Source organism: Neodiprion fabricii, chromosome 5, assembly GCF_021155785.1.
Source record: "Neodiprion fabricii isolate iyNeoFabr1 chromosome 5, iyNeoFabr1.1, whole genome shotgun sequence".
Classification (NCBI taxonomy): domain Eukaryota; kingdom Metazoa; phylum Arthropoda; class Insecta; order Hymenoptera; family Diprionidae; genus Neodiprion; species Neodiprion fabricii.
Genome location: NC_060243.1, coordinates 12,474,654 through 12,484,076, shown reverse-complemented (window position 1 = coordinate 12,484,076; position 9,423 = coordinate 12,474,654). Strand labels below are relative to the sequence as shown.

The following is a 9,423-nucleotide window of genomic DNA, read 5'->3' as shown; positions in this document are numbered from 1 at the left end:
AGCTCTTCGGTTATCTTCCTCGCAGTCGATAATCCTCGATTGCGTGTATAAAACGCGGCAACGCGCTGTGAGCGGTCAGCTCTTCGGCCATCTTCCGCGCGATCGATACGCATCGTCTGCGTTTCACATATTCGTTTCTTTCCGGAAAATCTTCTACACTGACTATAACTCTAGTCAGCGCTTCAACAAATACAGACGAGCTCTCGTCTCCATTTGGCAATGAACGGGTGTTCAGGATTTTTCTTTGACCAGGCATCTCTCCCAACTAATTCACCTTTCCCCAGATTTTCCGCGGTACAATTTCCAAACAAGTTCCATGGCAAAATTGAGCAAGATATAATTGGCGTCTAGCTGTAGATAATAACCGTGGCTATTCAGAGATACACTCTCTTGTCTACAGCTCGACCCCAAATCATATTTTTGCAGACTCAAATCAGAGCTAAGTAACGAATATAATTCTACGGATCGACTGATCCGTAGCGTAGGATTGGACTATTAACATAAGTTACATGTAATCTAAAAAGAGAGATACCATATAATAATAAACGACCAGAAGTAGAAATAATAGTCGTTCAGGATAGATGTTTTTAACTAGCATTGTGTCTAGTTATATCTTATCCAAATATCATTAAAATAACCCTACGTTTTGAAACAAGCGTAAACGGTTGAATTCAACTAGTTCTGCAGCTTCTCTGTATTTGAATATGAATTCGTCCGTCGACGTTATCTATGTTTAAATTCAGACATTTTATGATTATACCTTCTTTGGTTTTTCTTTTGTGTGATTCATTCATTTCATAATAATCGTTTGAAGAATATACGTTATCTTCTACTAATCAAAATCATACTCAACCATTTATTTTGAACGATAATCTCTCCCATTTCATTCTAAATTAGCCTCAACCATTTAGAAAACTCTCACAGATCTGTATAGAACTAGGCAACAACGTACCAACATTACCGGCTTATCGAAAGATAAGTCTTTCTTAGTTTTAATTTTTATTCATTGTCGCTACGTGGGAGCATCTTTGATTTTTCAATAATGATTAACTACCACCGCTCAGCACACGCCCACCCCCACGTAACAGATGCAGACCTTTACCATTATTTTCGTCCGTGCTGGAATTTTCATTTTTTGAATTATCTACGAGGTCTAAGCCCGTTAGGTCCTCACTAAAATCATATGGATTATTGCAGCGTTTTTTCCGACCGTTTGTCAAGATGCTGCTTACTTGTTTAAATCATTATTACCGGTATTACAATTGTTAAATCCTATGAGTGGGGGAGGGGGAACACTCGTATTAAACATTGGACAAAAAATGGTAGTGGGATAGTCTGAATGTTATTAAACCCGTTAGATGGATAAAAATAATTGACAAGCTATGCCGCCGACAACTGTGGTAAATTGTAGCTGAGTTTGTATATTGAAATGTCCGTAAGTAGGTAAATTCGATCGAGAATAGCTAACACTCTGTTGATTCGAACTCTGTGGTCCTTGAGTATGGTCATGATTCAGCTTAGCATTCTTTTTTGTGTCAATACTTCGAATCTTATGTGGGTGATTATCCACATTAGCCTGTTTATTATTGTGACTGACTTCTCTTTTTCTCCTCATGGATTAGATCTAACTGTGCCAAGGCTTGAGAGATCGAATTTGAATCATTATAATTTACAGTTGCTAATGCTTCTCTTATACGATACGGGAATTTTTGAAGTACAGCGAAACCTGGATTAATGGGATCTGAAGGGATCTAAATTTTTTTATCACTTATAGAGGCTTTTCATTTACACAGTTTCCAACATAGGCAGGTTGAGGTTACAGTTGTCTTATTTATAGAGGGTCCCACTATGAGAGGTCGAAATGTACCATTTTTTATATAAAGAGGTGTAAATGTTATTGAAAAAGAAAGAAATCCGTTTTTTATATGGTATACAATTATGTCTGTCCAATGCTTTGCATTAGAGTGTCAGTTACAATTTTTATTAAAAAAAAAAATACTAATTCTACGGCGTAAAAAAATAAGTTGTATTGGTTTGTATTAGAGTGTTAGTTGTTTCAAGGTGTTTCTCTATAGCATAAATCTGATCAAATATATCAGGATTATCAATATTTGATAGCTCAAAATATTTATGTAAGGTTTCTAAAGCTTTTTTTGCGTCACGCTTTGACAGTCTTTCTGAAGTTTCTTCACAAGTTTCACAACCCTCCTCATCTTCTTCTATCACCAAAGCACGCAGAAACAATGTCGTTGTCAGTGAGCTCTTCCGATACCAGAACATCATCGTCCATATTCACAAAGTACTCAAAAGTGGGCTGCTGTTCATTTTCGTTGCTACTACAAGCGGTAATCTGGTTCCATTCTGCAAGTGTTTCACACTTTTCTTCTTCCTCGCGTAAGCCTTCAGGTTCCGGTACTTCTGTCACTTTGAATCCAGCTTTTTTGAAACAGTTACTAATGGTGGTTTTGCTTACACTAAACCAAGCTTTTCTCGCAAATCTCATAGCCTGGAGGATGTTAATTTCAGGGATTTTTTTCTCTTCTATAGATTTAAATACGAATTTTACGTCTTTTCTATAGTAAACTTTAAAGTTGTTGGTAACACCTTAATCCATTGGCTGTAATTTACTTGTAGTATTGGCAGGTGAATACAATAATTTCACGTAGCCTAATTCGGGCATATTATTATGAGCTGTGCAATTATCAACAAACAAAACAATTTTCCTTTTTTGGGCCTTCATATTGGCGTTTACTTTTTTCAACCAATCCGCAAATAAATTTGTTGTCATTCAGGCCTTTTTATTGTTTTGATAACAAACAGGCAAATTTTTTATACCTTCGAGGCATCTTGGATTTTTTGATTTACCAATTAAGAGAAGTGGCAGTATTTCAGTTCCAGACCCACACGGCACGAAATATGTCAGAAATATTTCCGAAATGTTACAACATTTCAGATTCATTACATCATTTCAGGAATATTTCTGAAATGTTTCTGAAATATGTCAATTGCAATATAACATTCCCAATATTTCGGAAACCTTTCAGAAATATTTCAAATGCAATATAACATCACTGGTACATTCGAAACGTTTCAGAAATATTTCAAATGCAATATAACATTTTCGATATTATAAATATATTTCAGAAATATTTCGAATGCAATATAACATCACTGGTACCTTTGAAACGTTTCAGAAATATTTTAAATGCAGTATAACATTTTCGATATTACAAATATATTTCAGAAATATTTCAAATGCAATATAACATCACCCGAACTTTCGAAACGTTTCAGTAATATTTCCGTTTATGTGTGTATACATAAGTATTTTTCATAAAATTTGTCATTTTTCAAATTTTCCATAATGGACACGTGCATAAAGTTTTTCAATATTTATACCTTTCATAAAGTTATGGATCTTTAATGATTATGCATACTGAGCTACGTCCAGTCAAGAAGACCGAAGTGAAGATTTTTTGACGGAATACGAATTGGGCGTCATAATTCTCATTTGTCTTGTTGAATCTACCAATTTTCTCGAACAATATCTCTTAAGGGACAACACCACTGTGACGGCTTCAAAAAATCGATTTTTCGAAAACCACCTAGAAAAATCTAGAATACATTTAAGAATAGAATGCCGTTGGTCCCAGGTCGAAAAAATAATTATTTTGGGAGATATAGGAGATATGGGAGATGCCAAAGGGACTCGTGACAACGGGTCCGAAAGTGTGGTCCACACCGAATGCGTGTTTACTTTAAAACTAGTATAACATTGACCAGATACTTCCAAATTCCAATGTTTAGAATATTCAAGTATTGGAGGTGGTGGTTTTGACCGCCTTAAACGGATACATATAAATATTCGTTATTTACGTCTGAACTATATAAGAATAAACAAGCAGTGTTTATATTTTAACTAAACAATTCATCAACAATTAACATTCCTTTTTGATTCCTGGGTGACCGGTTTACACTAATTGTAATATTATAATATTTATTCACATTCTTATTCTACGTATATGTTTATTAAAATTACCGTCGTACTTGTATTAATTCAAATTAACGCGCCTTATTTATTCGCGTTTTATCCGCGAGGAAGCGCTGAAAAACCCTAAAAATATGGCATCACGTTGCATACTCGAGCGCGAGTGCTCGAGCGTCGCGCGCCAATTTTTCGCGCATCACCGTCGCGCAGCGTCGTGCACTCTTCCATCCTTCATTCTCGAGCTTTCTTGTTTTTTCGCACCGCGTTTTACAGGTCGTTAGATACCACGGATCTCTTGAGAAAATTACAGAAACCCACGTGGCAAGAAAAGTGGATATTTGGTAAGTAAATGTTTAATTTCCAATAAATGTGTAGAGAATTAGACCAAAAAATATCCTTAGCTACTTGGCATAATTACATATTTACGTGCATATTTGCTATGTACGCGGTTCTGCAGTTTGCTTGCTAAATCGGCTATCCTTGGCCACCACGTGTTGAATGGTATGCAATTGAAATACCGGCTTATGTGTGAACAGAAAGTACTATACTGCTTATAATTTTTTGGCAATCTGTGAATTAAATAAAATAATTACGATCGTTGACTTCCCAACTATGAAACATCTATAATATTAAATCTTTTTATAGTTTACTCAACAAGGTTATTTCCTAACCGCAGTTGACCTCTCACGAGTGAGTACTCGTTTGCTTTTCCACAGAATTGAAAAAATCATGCTACGTATTTGAAGGATAACTTTTTGTCAGAATAACTTTTCCTTTGGAGAATCATTGTGATCTTGATGAACTAAGAGTGTTTGACCAAATATTTAGAAAAAGTCAGCAATAGTGGAAATTGTGTGTGGAAATTTCTGGTTTTTTTCTCATATTTTTTGGTTAACAGATCTTCGTTTATCCAAATCAGAATGATTCACCAAAGAAAAATTCGTCCTGATAATTATCCTTCAAATTGCATAATGATTTTCCCCCTTGATGGAAAATCACACGATACGGCATAATTGCCTTATGCAGTATTAAATTATGCATATTCCGATATTCGTATAGTGTCGCGATTTATTAATAAAGGCTAATTTTAATTTATACTAAATTGTTGATCAATTGAAACTTGAAGATACGCCGAACGTTATCAAACTTCGGTTCACTTCTCACTAGTTAATTACTGATTGAGGCCTGTATATTCAAAACTGTACGTTTTTAACATTTTAACTATAATTATTATAGGATATTATTATGCATTATAATTATTTTTCACGCTATACATATAGACGGGCCCTAATGAAACACTTAGTGTATCTCGCTGGCCCAAATAGAACAAGGCTAATTCATAAAAAGCTGTATAAGGCATGTACAGAGCTCTGTATATACGTCCTATGTCAGCTTCAGTTTTATGCACATTCCTATCATTGTTGATTATAAAATAGCAGAATATACTCTCACAAAACATTCTGCTTATACGTTATTTCAATCTGGCATATACCACCTTGAGCCTCGTGTAATCTAGCTTTAGTTAGAAAGGTATCAGACTAGGTGGAGACCGCCGATCAGTAATTACATGTTATTTACTTTGAATCACACTCATGTATTTACAACTAAATCTTGAAACATCTGTAATAATTGCAGGAAGAGGTTGAGCAGCTGACAGTCAACTGTGTATTCGAAACATACAACATACGTTTTAGGTAAGACTATTATTAACCAATCATTTAGTTTATGTTTGATCAAATGATTGGGTAACCAGCTACCATTCGATTGGCAATCACACTAATCTAATATCAATAGTGGCATGACGTCCATATTTTCAGTGTATATTTTATGTTAAACAACTTAACTTTGCAGTCAACTGTATAGTAGACCCTGACAAACTTTAGTTCTCAGACTGTTTTCAGAATAAACTTTTATTTTCCTGCACATCAAATGAGAAATTATTGACTGACCTTTTGTTATTCAAAGTTTTATGTTTGCAAGATTGAATATTATACTTTATTATACTTGTATTATTTATGATATTTGATTTCAGAAAATGACACGTAAAAGGAAAAGTAACGACTGCTATTCAGATAGACATAAACGTCGTCTCGTTGAACAACAAACTAAATTAAGTATTATTAGAATGAAGCACGTTAAGCACATATAGTACGAAATGTAAAGTCGTGATCCAAACGCTTTTTTTAAAATATACATGAAAATAAGTATAGTTTTTTCTCGATTTAAACTTATTATTATATATACATATTTACTCGTATAGTAGTAACTATACGTAGTAACATTTACTACGTGTATTACGTAACATTTCTTCGTAAATATTGTGCAGAGCAAAAGACTGTCCTATATCAGCTTAATTATTATAGCCTATATTTTCATATGCATTATTGTTTCCAAAATAATATGAACATAATAATATAATAATAAGTTTATATTGAGAAAAAGACTATACTTACTTTCATGTATATTTCAAAAGAAGCCTTCGATTCACGACTTAATATGGACATGAGTCTGTACGATTTTATAATGTATTTGAAAATAAATAACTTTGTAAGATACCTATATAATTAATCATTTTACGCAGATTCAGGACTTTCTTTATTACCTGAAAGATTTTTGAAACGTATTGTGGAATATATCAGAAATATTTTCACTACATCTTTCGGAAATGTTTCAGCAATATATCAGTCACCATTTTCAGATATATCGCTGAAAAATTTCTGAAATATATCGCGGAAATATTTCTGACATATGACCGAAATGTTTCTGACATATTTTTGACATATGTCAGCTATAAAACGTTAGTTATATATGCGGACATGGACATATTTCTGACATATTTCTGAAATGTTGCAATGGAATATAAAATGTTTCTGATGAGACATTTCTGAAACATTTCTGAAATATATCGCGGAAATATTTCTGACATATTACCGAAATGTTCCTGACATATTTCTGACATATGTCAGCTATAAAACGTTAGTTATATATACGGACATGGACATATTTCTGACATATTTCTGAAATGTTGCAATGGAATATAACATGTTTCTGATAAGACATTTCTGAAACATTTCTGAAACATATTGTGCTGTGTGGGGACATATTTGCACACACAAGCACAGTGATCCTATCCTTGCTTAATTTACCACCATGGCAAGGCTGACCTTCGAACGTAAAAGTTTTATCGGGAAGACACTTGTAAAATAAGCCCGCTTCATCAGCATTGAAGTTGTTATCGGGTGAAAAATCTTGCAATAAAGCTGGAAGGTCTTTAATCCACTGATTACAATCGTTGTTGTCAACGACGCTACTCTCTTCACAAATACTTTTGAAAACGATATCGTTCCTTCTCTTAAAGCCCTGCAACCATCCATTACTGACAGAAAAATTATCAATTCACAGCTTACTCGCAAATTCTCGAGCTTTCTCTTTGATCATCGGGCCGCTCATGGGAATGTTGTTATTCCGTACCTGTTTTATCTACATCAAGATACAATTTTCAAGTTCAGGATACTCTGCTAATCGTAATCGTTTTAATTTTCCTTTTCTGTCAATACATTGAGAACGAATTTTCTCCTTATTTTGAATAATTCTATAAAGAGTTGACGTTGGTATTTTCAACTCCGCGCACAGTTCGTCACGCGACTTTCCACGATCATAATCCGTTAATAACTTTAATTTATCCGCGGCTGTTAAAGAATTGCACTTTCGTTTCGGCATTTTATTCACTTTTATTCACACGTTTATCGTACCAGCTCTTAGATTGTACTGACAAACACAACAGGTATGGAAGGAATTAGACTGTTAGTAAACAGTCTGATTCCTTCTCAAAACAAATGCGTCATGAATTGTCTACACCAGATAAATTGTCCCACTTATACGTGCTATTGAGCAACAAAGTTCCAATTATAGAGGTAAACATCGAAAAAATCTAAGAAATCAAGTCTCAGTTACAAAGGTTCGAAAATTCCCAGTAACAGAGGTATTTCAATGCAAAAGTGTCAGGACCTCATTGTAATTATCAATAACAGAGGTTTCTCACATATCCAGGGCCCACTTATCCAGGTTTCACTGCATATTATAATTAATTTCAAATTGACTTAATTTTGGTTCAAAATAATGGGCTTCTTTTACTCGTTTTAAGAAATATACTTGTAGACTTCCATCTTGTGAACTAAACCTTCGAGATAACCATTTGGTTTTGAAATTGACCTTTATTGGAATTGAATAGAATTCCTTTAACAAATCCGTCTTGAACTCTCGATAGCTGTGAAATTGATTAGCACCGAACCAGATTTTTGTTCTTCCGTCTAACGCATTTTCTAAAATTATCAGTTGTGTTGATTAGGAATTCTCTTGTACTAATTGATTATCAGCCACAGCTGCATCTCTGACTCCATTGTCATTTGCTTCTACCGGTACATTAGGGGCCATCCATAAATTACGTCACACAAATTTTATGGTTTTTTGACCCCCCCCCCCCCCCCCCCCCCCCCTCGTCCTTGTCATAGGTGGTCACACTTGTGAAACCTCCTCGCCTCTGGTGCGACGTCACATATTTTTCAACTTTATATTTAGAAGTAATTAAATTAAAACAGCATTTTTTTCAAATTTTTTTATTTACATTAAAAATAATGTTCAATTGAATTAACATAAAGTCGAATATTTTAGATAATGGAAAAAACAAAAGACCAATTTAAGAACGATAAACGATAAATAATGTTATTAAAAGATACAAAACTTAATCATCTTGTTTCCACGGACTTTGGACCGACTCCTTGATATTGTTTATCTCTGGCAAATCAGGCACTTCGTTTTCTGTTTGGATGTTAATGTCAGGAATATCCGTTGTGTCAACATCTTTTTCTTCCAACTATATAGCATCGTCATCATTGATTAAACAAAGAATTTCTCTGACGCGTCTAGCCGGAATTCTTTGAAGACGAATTTTCGTGACAGGTAAAACCTCTTGTTGCCTTCTATGTGATTGTTTGTGTTAGTTAGCGGCTTTGTATGATGCAAAATATAGACCACATATGCCACACGATTTTTTAAACATGTATGCCTCGATACTGGGGCAATAGCTATCGTACGGAACTTGCTTCAAATGGGATGACGCTCGAAGATTCAATGATACCTGTAGTAACAATGGAGCAAATTTCCCTTCGAATTCATTATTTCCTACGGTTCCAGAGCCTTTTGAAGACTCTTTAATCAAAAGAGGTGGTGGTAAAAATCCTTCTTTTAATAATTGCCAAAGACTAGAACGTCGCATACCGCAACACGGGACAGCCTCGCATTTCACTATTTGTAAGAAATATTGTGATTCATGTACATGATTTGCATACCAAGTAACGTTATTTTTTAATATCGTAGCTTGTTCAGCATTCAGCCTGATATCTGTTTGTACAACGTATTCGGCAACTACAGGAAAA

At 34.4% G+C, this 9,423-nt stretch overlaps 1 long non-coding RNA gene across 1 annotated transcript; it reads left to right on the top strand.

The window, feature by feature from the left end:
• Positions 1–4,108: 4,108 nt before the first annotated feature.
• Positions 4,109–6,205, top strand: LOC124182662. The gene is made up of 3 exons (XR_006870832.1): positions 4,109–4,329; positions 5,624–5,682; positions 6,021–6,205. It is a non-coding gene; the product is annotated as an uncharacterized LOC124182662 (long non-coding RNA).
• Positions 6,206–9,423: the final 3,218 nt, after the last annotated feature.